Below are 15,106 nucleotides of genomic sequence, written 5' to 3' on the forward strand. Positions count from 1 at the left end.
ACCTTACCGAGTTGTTACAAGATCGTGGGTTTGAAGTTGGGCTAATCGATCCCACTCTTTTTACTAAGAAGGTCAAAGGAGTTGTTTGTGTGCCAACTATATGTTGATGACATTATCTTTGGTTCCCCTAACAAAGCTTTCAATGAGGAATTTGCCGCACTCATGACCTCAAAGTTCAAGATGTCTTCCATGGGAGAGTTGAAGTTCTTTCTCGGTTTCGAAGTGAAGCAAAGTGAGAAGGAACCTTCATCAACCAAGCCAAATTCACTCAAGACATGCTCAAGAGATTCAAGCTAAGTGATGTCAAGCCGGCTTCCACTCCAATGCCCACCAAGTGCCAACTTGACATCGATCCCAATGGTAAAGTGGTGGATCAAAAGGTATATCGCTCCATGATTGGATCCTTGCTTTACCTTTGTGCATCTAGACCGGATATCATGTTGAGTGTGGGAATTTGTGCACGGTTTCAAGCCGCACCTAAGGAAAGCCACTTTGTGGCGGTCAAGCGAATCTTTCGATATTTGGCTCATACCCCAAACTTTGGCTTATGGTACCCAAGAGGAGCAAACTTCAAGCTTGTAGGGTATTCGGACTCCGATTGGGCAGGAGACAAAGTGGATAGGAAGTCCACTTCCGGAGGGTGCCAATTCCTTGGTTGCTCTTTGGTAAGTTGGTCTTCCAAAAAGCAAAGTTGTGTGTCTCTCTCATCCATCGAAGCGGAGTATGTGGCGGCCGGTAGTTGTTGTGCACAACTCTTATGGATGAGGCAAACTTTAAAGGATTATGGTGTCATTTGTGACAAAGTGCCCCTTTGGTGTGACAATGAAAGTGCCATCAAGATTTCTCTCAACCCGGTGCAACACTTCAAGACGAAGCATATTGAGATTCGGTATCACTTCATCCGGGATCACATTAGGCGAGGAGAGATCGAGCTCAACTACGTCAACACTCATGATAACCTTGCAGATATTTTCACGAAGCCGTTGGATGAAACAAGATTTCGCGAGTTAAGGCATGAGCTAAATATCATTGACTCGAGCAATGTTGCTTGAACCCTTGCACACCCCACCAACTTGTTGTCTTGTTTAGATGTAGGCATGGATATAGGGGCAGTGTTGTTCTCTCAATGAACTCTCCCTTCCCCCATTATGCATAAATTGATCAACTCTTTCACATTAGCCATTTTTTATGGTACTTGTGCTTCAAAGACGAGTTTTGGAGAGGTGGTCTTGTTTAGATGTAGGCACGGATAATTCTTCGCGGTGCCATACCAAATGACTCAAACATAGGTGGCTCCGGCCACCGCCCTCTCTTTGGAGAGGTGGTGTCTCTAGGTTGAGTCTTGTTGTCTTTTGCCCCTCTCTCTTCGTGTTGAGCGTGTTCTTGAGGTGTCTCGTTTGTTTGAAGATTCCGTGCAAAGACCTCTCCTTCTTTGTGTTTGAAAAATGCATTTTCTTGAGCTCACGGTACTACCACGGCATGCCACGGTACTACCGCTTGTGGAGAGCACGGTACCACCGCACCCAGCGCGGCAGTAATTTTTTACTGCCGCCTGGGTGAGCGGTACTTTGGTGCGGCACTTCCGCCCGAGCGGTAGTACCGCGATGAAGCGCGGTACTACCGCGCTGACGAGAGCGCGTGGGGGTTATGACTCGGGCAGGGGAGTTCCATCTCCCCATACCCATTCATTTGTCTCTCGTCCCCGCCGCCTCTTTCTCTCTCGCTCAAGAACGGCGCCGGAGACCCTCGCCGGATCTCCGTCTCCGGCCACTCTCCTCGGATTCCGACCGGTGGGATCGTTCCCCACCACTTCCTCTTGCCATGGACCAAGGTTTCTCCCCAACTCCCTCTCTCTTTTGGTTGTTCTTTTGCCTCTAGGTTTTTGGGGAGATGCATGTGTTCTTGAGATTTTAGGCCAAATCTATGCAAGAGTGGGATCTAGGAGAGTAGTGTTGCGTAGAAATTATACTTGATATGTTGTCCCATGGTAGATTTGATCAACCGTAGTACCGCCGCGTTTTCGCGGTCTTTCTCAGATTCAAAATGATTTGGATCTGTCGCCGTGCGGTACTACCGCATCTCCAGTGTGGTACTACCGCGGGTCCGGTACTACCGCCCGCCAGGTGCGGTACTACCACACGTGATGTGGTACTAAGATCCTACTACCGATCCAAGCCCTGGTACTACCGTGTCCTCGCACGGTACTACCGCGACTAGGAGCGGTACTAAAATTTTAGTACCGCGCGACTTGGCAGTACTACCGTTGTTTGTCCAATCTTCTTCTTGGCAATTACCACGTATGCTTTCTACTTGTTTCCCTTGTCTTGCTAAGGTCTTTGCATTGATTCTTCTCGCTCTTTGTGTGTGCTTTTGCTTTGTGTCTTAGGTGGTGGCTCAGGTGCCCCTGCTCGTCGTTCCAATCCCAGTCGTGACACTGGCTCCAAGCGACTGCGCAATCAAGATGAAGCACCAGAGGGCTCCAGTGCCCCCAAGCGCAATGTCAAGACCTCAGTAGCAAGTACAAGGAACCTGCTAAGGGCATGGACGAGATTCCACTTTCTGAGTTTATCTCTCGCAGGCATATCAACCCATATGTGAATGCCCGTGCTATCTTCAGAGGCAATGACTTGTTCTGGACCAAGCAACAGACTCTCATTTATCTGGATGTGATCAAGGCCAAGCAAAACACCTACGTGGATGTCAAGTGGATTGACATGAATCACATGAGGAAGGACAAGTATCGTGAGTACTTTGGGGAGGCTCTGGATTTGGTGGAACAGTTTGGTATTGAACATGTGATCTCCTTCCACCTGGACTATGACCCTGAGCTTATCTGTCAGTTCTTTGCCTCAGTTCACTTTCACCCTGGGGAAGAGCGGAGGATGACTTGGATGACCAATGGCTGTCAGTTGACTGCTACCTGGAAGGATTTCATGGATCTGCTACAGGTTCCGGATGACGGGCTCACCACTCCCGTAGATCTTCGCCCTCATGCCAACCCTGAGTACGCAAGCAAGAACAGGCTCCAGTAGTACTATGTTGAGAAGGTGCTTCCCAGTGGCAAGTCGGCGTGGGTGCTGAACCCATTTTTGGACATCATGTATCGCATCTTCCGCAACTCTCTGTTTCCTCGCATTTGCGACAAGGACAAGGTACATGCCTATCTGGTGGATATGATGCTCCTGTGCGAGGAGGCACGTGTGACTCAACCACTTGATGTCTCACACATCATGTGGTGTGAGCTTCGGTTCGCGGTGTTCAACCGCAAGGTACCTATCTATGGACCATACCTGTTTCTGTTGATCTCCAAGACTTGGGAGAAGCTGTTCCCTGGTGATGAGTTCCTTGCTCCAGACTGGATTCGGCATGAATCCATCAGTCTCCGTGTCAAGCCCAAGTGAGCCAACACTACTACTCGTGCTGAGGCGTCTGCTACTAGGAGGGCTGTTGATGATGAGGACGCTGAGGCAGAGGATGTTTCTGAGGACCGTGATGCCGGGTCTACCCATCGTTCCTCTGAGCCCTCGTGGGCCAAGAAGCTGAAGGACAAGATGAAGACTCTGTTCTGCATGCAGGCAAAGGGACAGTACAGGACTCACGTTGCCTCCAAGGAGGCTCGCCGCCACGACAAGAGGATCATGAAGGTCTTTGGTGAGGCAGAATCCAGCGGGTCTGAGAAGCACATAACCCCGGAGGCAGAATGGATGGCGAAGCAAGGCTACAGGTGGACTGATTCTGAGGAGGACGTCGAGGAGACCGTCCCCGCCGCCGAGTTTGACGGGGAGCGTTGGAGCGATTTCTCTGCCTGAGCCACCCCTTGTGTGTAGGTGTCCTCTCTGCCTTTTTGGTGTCTCGATGCCAAAGGGGGAGAGAGTGTAAGGATTTGCGTGCTTGCGAGTCGTGTGTCGTGTTTGGTGTGTTTGCTTTTTCGTTTGAACCTCGTTTGCTTTGGTTTGGTTTGCGCCTTTGAGACTTATCCTTCATATGGTGTAAGACATATGCACTCTATCCTATCTTAGTGAGCTTATGATATATTGTGCTACTTATGTTATGCTCTTGTTTGCTATCTTGTCTAGTGTTAGCCTTACTAGCTATTGCAAGATATGCCTTGTCTCTAAAATATAGGGGGAGTGTTGATCCTAGCTTGTGTGTCGTGCAGTCCAAAGCATCCATCTAAATTGCACACATCTAGGGGGAGCCCGTCTATATTTTAGAGAGGAGGGGTTTGCGTTTGCTCAATATTATTTTCCTCTGTGCAAATCCCGTATTGTCATCAATCCACCAAAAAAGGGGGAGATTGTAAGGGCATATTTATCCCTAAGGTGTTTTGGTGATTGATGACAATGCTTTTGCGGACTAATCGTGTGCCTTGAGTTTCTCAGACGTTTCATCGCTAGGCACAAGACGGTTTGGTGCCCCTCGAAGACTATTGAAGACGGCGTTTTTCCACGTTTCTTTTTGGTGGATTTGAGTCGTAGGAAAGCCGTACTATTAAGAGGGGGTCCGCGTCGGAAAGGTTCGGGTGGAATCATCACGTACACGTTTTCCTCCTTGTCTCCTCCTTTCCCCTGCGCTTTGGAGCATCCTCCGGTTATCCTCTATGCATTATGTCTTGGTTGCTGATTTTGGGCTTGCGGTAGTACTGCTCCCTGGAGCGGTAGTACTGCAGGCACCTGCGGTAGTACCGTACCTCGGCGCGGTAGTACCACAGGAGCCCACGGTAGTACTGCTCATCTGGAGCAGTAGTACCGTGGCCCCCAGGCCAAGTGCCGCTGCATTGCGGTAGTAGGGGCGGATGTAATTTTTTACATCCGCGCCTCCGTGGTAGTACCGCACCTTGTGCGCGGTAGTACCGCGCGCGGCCTGGATCAGCTGCCATGCGGTAGTACCGCTCCTCCAGCTGTAGTACCGTGTCGGATTTTTGCATCGTTTGTTTTTCAGCGGAAGTAGGCACGGATGTATTTTTATTCATCCGCGCCCATCCCAGGCTAGGCCATTCCTGCCTTGCGGTAGTACCGCAAGGGGGAGCGGTAGTACCGCGCTTGCGGAAGTACCGTTCTCAGCTTTTGTGCTTCAGGCTTGTTCTAGTTCCTGCCGCTGCAGCAGTAGTACCGCGGTCTCTCGCGGCAGTACCGCATGGCCGTGCGGTAGTACCGCTTGTGAGGGGCGGTAGTACCGCAAGTCGCGGGCTGGTTAGGTGGATAACGGTTGGATTTGTCTCTCCACTATATAAGGGGTGTCTTCTTCCCCGAGTTGACCACCTCTTCCAATTCTAAGCTCCATTGTTGCTCCAAGCTCCATTTTTTCCCGATCTCACTCCCTAGCTAATCAAACTTGTTGATTTGCTCGGGAGTGGTTGAGAAGGCCCCGATCTACACTTCCACCAAGAGAAATTTGATTCCCCCACTAATCCCTTGCGGATCTTGTTACTCTTGGGTGTTTGAGCACCCTAGACGGTTGAGGTCACCGCGGAGCCATAGTCCATTGTGGTGAAGCTTCGTGGTGTCGTTGGGAGCCTCCAATTAAGTTGTGGAGATTGCCCCAACCTTGTTTGTAAAGGTTCGGTCGCCGCCTCCAAGGGCACCAATAGTGGAATCACGGCATCTCGCATTGTGTGAGGGCGTGAGGAGAACACGGTGGCCCTAGTGGCTTCTTGGGGAGCATTGTGCCTCCACGCCGCTCCAACGGATACGTACTTCCCTTCAAAGGGAAGGAACTTCGGTAACACATCCTCGTCTTCACCGGCTCCACTCTTGGTTATCTCATGCCTTTACTTGTGCAAGCTTATTTGTGCTATATCTCTTGCTTTCTTGTGTGCTTATTGTTGTTGCATCATATAGGTTGCTCACCTAGTTGCATATCTAGACAACCTACTTTGATGCAAAGTTTAAATTGGTAAAGAAAAGCTAAAAATTGTTAGTTGCCTATTCACCCCCCCCCCCTCTAGTCAACTATATCGATCCTTTCACTAGCTAAAAGCTACTACTGATTTTTTTTTCTTAAGGTTTTTCAAACACACAAGAAGAAAGCATAAAAAGGAAAATAAACTAGCATGGATATTACAGTGAAAAAGTATGAGCACCGACAACTAGCAATGAGTGTGTGAACATAAATGTAATGTCGGTGAGAAATACGTACTCCCCCAAGCTTAGGCTTTTGGCCTAAGTTGGTCTATTGCCACGGCTGGCCTGGCGAATATCCAAAGTTATAGTTGGGGTCGTACTGTGAAGAAGCCTCGGATTGCCACTGGTTGGCAATCACCTCCGGATCCCACTGGTAATCAGACTGTCGTGGAGGATCAAATTGTGGTTCCGGCTCTGGCTCTGTAGCTGATGTAGGGTTCCGGTAGGCGTGGATGGCCGCCAGCGGAACGAGATACTGCCCTGCAGATAAATCAAACAAGGAAGGAGCAGGCAAGGTAATAGTCTTAGGGTGGTTTTTATCAAATAACAGTTTGTATTTAAGCGCCCTTTCCCTATTCTTAACAAAAAAAATCATGCGCTACCATACTCTTATAGTCTAGAAAAACAGTAGGCAGCAATTTTTCTTCTTTCTCATAGTGCCTAATAGGTATGTTATAGTATGCAGCGAGGCGCTAGGCGAAGATGCCTCCCAAGATGGGGCCCTTAGTACGGTTAAGATTTAACCGCTTTGCAACAATAGCGCCCATACTAAATGTGTCATCACGAAACAAGGCATGGCACAAAATAATAATATCAGGGACACTCAGGTTTCCACAGTTTCCGCGACCAATTAAGCACCTACTAGCAAATATCGCAAAGTAACGTAGAACAGGGAAATGTATGCTAGTGATTCGTGCGTCGGAAACCTTCCGCGTTTCCCCTACGGCAATTGTATCTATAAACCCCTCCACATCGTTACGATGTGGTTCCTCTATGAAACCCGGAAAAGGTAACTTGCAAACCTCACAGAATTCACGAAGGGTCATCTCCTTATACTCATCATATAAGTAAAAATCCACCGTAGGTGGTGACCTCCTAGAATGGAAATGAAAATTTTGCACAAAGGTATTGGTGAGTAAGAGATACTGTTCGCGTTGTTCGCGGAGGAAGTCGGTGAGGCCTGCATTCTCAGCCAACTCATAGAAATCATCACAAATCCCGGCTGCTCTCAAGAAATCATCGCAAGGCCATTCACACGGCCGAACCTCCGTGGTGCGAGGCAGATTATATTTGGGCCTCCCTTCTTCTTCACTTTGCTTATCCTTCGAGCTTCGGCTCGAAGAGCCCCTCAAAAATCTCTTCATCATTTTTTGAAAATTTCTGAAATTTTTAGTAACTTCAAATAAAAGTGAACCAAACTCAACAAAATTGATAGCAACTACTCCCACCAGTGCCTAGAGACTATATCATGCATTAGAACTACTTGGAACCATATAAATTTGACATGCAAGCTCAAGAACATGGTCACATAGGCAGCACAAATTTGCACTAGAACAAAAACTAATTGGACCAATGGAGGAGTCACATACCAAGGAACAATCCCCCAAAGTAGTTTTGTGAGAGGTGCTTTGAGAAAGGAGATCGAAAATCGCAGCAAAATGAGCTAAAACTCGTGCTTGAGCTGGTTGGTGATTTTTTTGGGAGGAAGAAGGAGTGTGTGGTGGCTAGAATAAGTGGAGGGGAGCCACCTTTTGGGGAACGTAGCAGAAATTCAAAATTTTCTACGCATCACCAAGATCAATCTATGGAGTAATCTAGCAACGAGGGGAAGGGGAGTGCATCTACATACCATTGTAGATCGCGATGCGGAAGCATTGCAAGAACGCGTATGAAGGAGTCGTACTCGTAGCGATTCAGATCGCGGTTGATTCTGATCTAAGCGCCGAACCACGGCGCCTCCGCGTTCAACACACGTGCAGCCCGGTGACGTCTCCCACGCCTTGATCCAGCAAGGAGAGAGGGAGAGGTTGGGGAAGACTCCGTCCAGCAGCAGCACGACGGCGTGGTGGTGATGGAGGAGCGTGGCAATCCAGCAGGGCTTCGCCAAGCACTGCGAGAGACGAGGAGGGAGAGGGGTAGGGCTGCGCCAAGAGAGAGATGTTCTCATGTGTATGGCAGCCCCAAACCCCCACTATATATAGGGGAAGGGGGAGGGGCTGCGCCCCCATCTAGGGTTCCCCCCAAGGGGTGCGGCCAGCCCTAGATGCATCTAGGGGGGCGTCCAAGGGGGGAGAGAGGGGGGGCGCACCACTAGGTGGGCCTTAGGCCCATCTGAGCCTAGGGTTTCCCCCTTCCCCCCTTCCCTGCGCCTTGGGCCCCTTGTGGGAGGTGCACCAGCCCACCTAGGGGCTGGTCCCTTCCCACACTTGGCCCACGCAGCCCTCTGGGGCCGGTGGCCCCACCTGGTGGACCCCCGGGACCATCCCGGTGGTCCCGGTACGTTACCGATAGCACCCGAAACTTTTCCGGTGACCAAAACAGGACTTCCCATATATAAATCTTTACCTCCGGACCATTCCGGAACTCCTCGTGACGTCCGGGATCTCATCCGGGACTCCGAACAACATTCGGTAACCACGTATATCTATTCCCTATAACCCTTGCGTCATCGAACCTTAAGTGTGTAAGACGTTCTCCGGCCAATAACCAACAGCGGGATCTGGATACCCATGTTGGCTCCCACATGTTCCACGATGATCTCATCGGATGAACCACGATGTCGGGGATTCAATCAATCCCGTATACAATTCCCTTTGTCTATCGGTATGTTACTTGCCCGAGATTCGATCGTCGGTATCCCGATACCTTGTTCAATCTCGTTACCGGCAAGTCTCTTTACTCGTTCCGTAACACATCATCTCGTGATCAACTCCTTGGTCACATTGTGCACATTATGATGATGTCCTATCGAGTGGGCTCAGAGATACCTCTCCGTTTACACGGAGTGACAAATCCCAGTCTCGATTCGTGCCAACCCAACAGACACTTTCGGAGATACCTGTAGTGCACCTTTATAGCCACCTAGTTACGTTGTGACGTTTGGTACACCCAAAGCATTCCTACGGTATCTGGGAGTTGCACAATCTCATGGTCTAAGGAAATGATACTTGACATTAGAAAAGCTCTTAGCAAACGAACTACACGATCTTGTGCTAGGCTTAGGATTGGGTCTTGTCCATCACATCATTCTCCTAATGATGTGATCCCGTTATCAACGACATCCAATGTCCATGGTCAGGAAACCATAACCATCTATTGATCAACGAGCTAGTCAACTAGAGGCTTACTAGGGACATGGTGTTGTCTATGTATCCACACATGTATCTGAGTTTCCTATCAATACAATTTTATCATGGATAATAAACGATTATCATGAACAAGGAAATATAATGATAACCAATTTATTATTGCCTCTAGGGCATATTTCCAACAGTCTCCCACTTGCACTAGAGTCAATAATCTAGTTCACATCACCATGTGATTAACACTCACAGGTCACATCACCATGTGACCAACATCCAAAGAGTTTACTAGAGTCAACAATCTAGTTCACATCACTATGTGATTAACACTCAATGAGTTCTGGTTTGATCATGTTATGCTTGTGAGAGAGGTTATTAGTCAACGGGTCTGAACCTTTCAGATCCGTGTGTGCTTTACGAATATCTATGTCATCTTGTGGATGCTACCACGCGCTACTTGGAGCCATTTCAAATAACTGCTCTACTATACGAATCCGGTTTACTACTCAGAGTCATCCGGATTAGTGTCAAAGTTCGCATCGACGTAACCCTTTACGACGAACTCCTTTTCACCTCCATAATCGAGAAAATTCCTTAGTCCACTAGATACTAAGGATAAGTTCGACCGCTGTCATGTGATCCATTCCCGGATCACTATTGTACTCCTTGACCAACTCATGGCAAGGCACACTTCAAGTGCGGTACACAACATAGCATACTGTAGAGCCTACGTCTAAAGCATAGGGGACGACCTTCGTCCTTTCTCTCTCTTCTGCTGTGGTCAGGTCTTGAGTCTTACTCAATACTCACACCTTGTAACACAGCCAAGAACTCCTTCTTTGCTGATCTATTTTGAACTCTTTCAAAATCATGTCAAGGTGTGCGTTCTTTGAAAGTATCATCAGGCGTCTTGATCTATCTCTATAGATCTTGATGCCCAATATGTAAGCAGCTTTATCCAGGTCTTCCTTTGAAAAACTCCTTTCAAACAACCCTTTATGCTTTCCAGAAATTTTACATCATTTCGGATCAACAATATGTCATTCACATATACTTATCAGAAATGTCGTAGCGCTCCCACTCACTTTATTGTAAATACAAGCTTCTAACAAACTTTGTATAAACCCAAAAACTTTGATCACTCCATCAAAGCGTATATTCTGACTCCGAGATGCTTGCTCTAGTCCATGGAAGGATCGCTGGAGCTAGCATACCTTTTAGCATCCTTAGGATCGACAAAACCTTTCTGATTGTATCACATACAACCTTTCCTTACAAAAACTGGTAAGGAAACTTGTTTTGACATCCATCTGCCAGATTTCATAAATGCAGCTGATGCTAACATGATTCCGACGGACTTAAGCATCGCTACGGATGAGAAAATCTCATCGTAGTCAACTCCTTGAACTTGTGAAAATACCTTTGCCACAAGTCGAGCTTCATAGACGGTAACATTACCGTCCACGTCCGTCTTCTTCTTAAAGATCCATTTATCTCAATGGCTTGCCAATCATCGGGCAAGTTCACCAAAGTCCATGCTTTGTTCTGATACATGGATCCTATCTCGGATTTCATGGCTTCCAACCATTTGTCGGAATATGGGCCCACCATCGCTTCTCCATAGCTCGTAGGTTCAGTATTGTCTAACAACAAGATATCTAAGACAGGATTACCGTACCACTCAGGAGTAGTACATATCCTTGTCGACCTACGAGGTTTGGTAGTGACTTGATCCGGAGTTTCATGATCACTATCATAAGCTTCCACTTCAATTGGTGTAGGTGCCACATGAACAACTTCCTGTGCCTTGCTACACACTAGTTGAAGTTATGGTTCAATAACCCCATCAAGTCTCCACCATCCTCCCACTCAATTCTTTCGAGAGAAACTTTTCCTCGAGAAAGGACCCGTTTCTAGAAGCAATTACTTTTGCTTCCAGATCTGAAATAGGAGGTATACCCAACTGTTTTGGGTATTCTATGAAGATGCATTTATCCGCTTTGGGTTCGAGCTTATCAGCCTGAAACTTTTCACATAAGCATCGCAGCCCCAAACTTTTAAGAAACGACAACTTAGGTTTCTCTAAACGGTGTCGTCTCAACGGAATTGCGTGGTGCCCCTTTTAAAGTGAATGCGGTTGTCTCTAATGCCTAACCCATAAACGATAGTGGTAATTCGATAAGAGACATCATGGTATGCACCATATCCAATAGGGTGCAGTTATGATGTTCGGACACACCATCACATTGTGGTGTTCCAGGCGGTATTAATTGTGAAACACTTCCCACAATGTCTTAATTGTGTGCCAAACTCGTAACTCAGATATCTCTATGATCATATCATAGACATTTTATCCTCTTGTCACAACGATCTTCAACTTCACTCTGAAATTACTTGAACCTTTCAATAATTCAGACTTGTGTTTCATCAAGTAAATATTCTCAGCATCTACTCAAATCATCTGTGTAGTAAGAACATATCGATATCCACTGCGTGCCTCAGCACTCATTGGACTGCACACATCAAATGTATTACTTCCAACAAGTTGCTCTCTTGTTCCATCTTACTGAAAACGAGGCCTTTCAGTCATCTTGCCCATGTGGTATGATTTGCATGTCTCAAGTGATTCAAAATCAAGTGAGTCCAAACGATCCATTTGCATGGAGTTTCTTCATGCATGTATACCAATAGACATGGTTCGCATGTCTCAATCTTTTCAAAAACGAGTGAGTCCAAAGATCCATCTACATGGAGCTTCTTCATGCGTTCTATACCAATATGACTCAAATGGCAGTGCCACAAGTATGTGGTACTATCATTACTATTTTATATCTTTTGGCATGAACATGTGTATCACTGCGATCGAGATTCATTTTAGGTGCAAGACCATTGAAGGTATTATTCAAATAAACAGAGTAACCATTATTCTCCTTAAATGAATAACCGTATTCCGATAAACATAATCCAATCATGTTTATGCTCAACGCAAACACCAAATAACAATTATTTAGGTTTAACACCAATCTCGATGGTAGAGGGAGCATGCGATGCTTGATCACATCAACCTTGGAAACACTTCCAACACATATCGTCATCTCACCTTTAGCTAGTCTCCGTTTATTCCGCAGCTTTTATTTCGAGTTACTAACACTTAGCAACCGAACCGGTATCTAATACCCTGGTGCTGCTAGGAGTACTAGTAAAGTACACATTCATATAATGTATATCCAATATACTTCTGTCGACCTTGCCTGCCTTCTCATCTACCAAGTATCTAGGGTAGTTCTGCTTCAGTGACCGTTCCCCTCATTACAGAAGCACTTAGTCTCGGGTTTGGGTTCAACCTTGGGATTCTTCACTAGAGCAGCAAATGATTTGCTGTTTCATGAAGTATCCCTTTTCCCCTTGCCCTTCTAGAAACTAGTGGTTTTACTAACCATCAACAATTGATGCTCCTTCTTGATTTCTACTTTCGCGGTGTCCAACATCACGAGTTGCTCAAGGATCATCATGTCTATCCCTGATATGTTATAGTTCATCACGAAGCTCTAATAGCTTGGTGGCAGTGACTATGGAGAACCATCACTATCTCATCTGGAAGATTAACTCCCACTCGATTCAAGTGATTGTAGTACTCAGACAATCTGAGCACATGCTCAACGATTGAGCTTTTCTCCCTTAGTTTGAAGGCTTAAGAAACTTGTCAGAGGTCTCATACCTCTTGACGTGGGCATTAGTCTGAAATCCCAATTTCAGTCTTTGGAACATCTCATATGTTCTGCGACGTTTCAAAACCGTCTTGTCGCCACAATTTTAAACCGTTAGCATCACACACTGAACTATCACGTAGTCATCAAAACGTGTATGTCAGATGTTTCGTAACATCTACAGACGACGCTCGAGGTTCAGCACACCGAGCGGTGCATTAAGGACATAAGCCTTCTGTGCAGCAATGAGGACAATCCTCAGTTTACGGACCCAGTCCGCATAATTGCTACTATCAACTTTCAACTAAATTTTCTCTAGGAACATATCTTAAACAGTAGAACTAAAGTGTAAGCTATGACATAATTTGCAAAGACCTTTTGACTATGTTCATGATAATTAAGTTCATCTGATTATTTAATGAACTCCCACCCAGATAGACATCCCTCTAGTCATCTAAGTGATACATGATCCGAGTCAAACTAGGCCGTGTCCGATCATCACGTGAGACGGACTAGTCATCATCGTTGAACATCTCCATGTTGATCGCATCTACTATACGACTCATGTTCGACCTTTCGATCTCTTGTGTTCCGAGGCCATGTCTGTACATGCTAGGCTCGTCAAGTCAACCTAAGTGTTTCGCATGTGTTCCGAGGCCATGTCTGTACATGCTAGGCTCGTCAACACCCGTTGTATTCGAACGTTAGAATCTATCACACCCGATCATCACGTGGTGCTTCAAAACAACGAACCTTCGCAACGGTGCACAGTTAGGGGGAACACGTCTCTTGAAATTTTAGTGAGGGATCATCTTATTTATGCCACCGTCGTTCTAAGGAAATAAGATGTAAACATGACAAACATCACATGCAAATCATAAAGTGACGTGATATGGCCAATATCATCTTGCGCCTTTGATCTCCATCTTCAAGGCGCGGCATGATCACCTTCGTCACCGGCATGACACCATAATCTCCATCATCGTGTCTTCATGAAGTTGTCTCGCCAACTATTACTTCTACTACTATGGCTAACGGTTAGCAATAAAGTAAAGTAATTACATGGCGTTTTCATTGACGCGCAGGTCATACAATAAATTAAGACAACTCCTATGGCTCCTGCCGGTTGTCATACTCATCGACATGCAAGTCGTGATTCCTATTACAAGAACATGATCAATCTCATACATCACATATATCATTCATCACATCCTTTTGGCCATATCACATCACATAGCATACCCTGCAAAAACAAGTTAGACATCCTCTAATTGCTGTTGCATGTTTTACGTGGCTACTATGGGTTTCTAGCAAGAACGTTTCTTACCTACGCAAAAGCCACAACGTGATATGCCAATTTCTATTTACCCTTCATAAGGACCCTTTTCATCGAATCCGATCCGACTAAAGTGGGAGAGACAGACACCCACTAGCCACCTTATGCAACTAGTGCATGTCAGTCGGTGGAACCTGTCTCACGTAAGTGTACGTGTAAGGTCGGTCCGGGCCGCTTCATCCCACGATGCCGCCAAATAAAGATAAGACTAGTAACGGCAAGTAAATTGACAAAATCGACGCCCACAACTACTTTGTGTTCTACTCGTGCATAGAAACTACGCATAGACCTAGCTCATGATGCCACTTTTGGGGAACGTAGCAGAAATTCAAAATTTTCTACGCATCACCAAGATCAATCTATGGAGTAATCTAGCAACGAGGGGAAGGGGAGTGCATCTACATACCATTGTAGATCGCGATGCGGAAGCGTTGCAGGAACGCGGATGAAGGAGTCGTACTCGTAGCGATTCAGATCGCGGTTGATTCCGATCTAAGCGCCGAACCACGGCGCCTCCGCGTTCAACACACGTGCAGCCCGGTGACGTCTCCCACGCCTTGATCCAGCAAGGAGAGAGGGAGAGGTTGGGGAAGACTCCGTCCAGCAGCAGCACGACGGTGTGGTGGTGATGGAGGAGCGTGGCAATCCAGCAGGGCTTCGCCAAGCACTGCGAGAGACGAGGAGGGAGAGGGGTAGGGCTGCGCCAAGAGAGAGATGTTCTCATGTGTATGGCAGCCCCAAACCACCATTATATATAGGGGGAGGGGGAGGGGCTGCGCCCCCATCTAGGGTTCCCCCCCAAGGGGTGTGGCCAGCCCTAGATGTTGGGTAACGTAGTAATTTCAAAAATTTCCTACG

The sequence above is a fragment of the Aegilops tauschii genome, chromosome 4 (assembly GCF_002575655.3).
Source record: "Aegilops tauschii subsp. strangulata cultivar AL8/78 chromosome 4, Aet v6.0, whole genome shotgun sequence".
NCBI lineage: Eukaryota > Viridiplantae > Streptophyta > Magnoliopsida > Poales > Poaceae > Aegilops > Aegilops tauschii.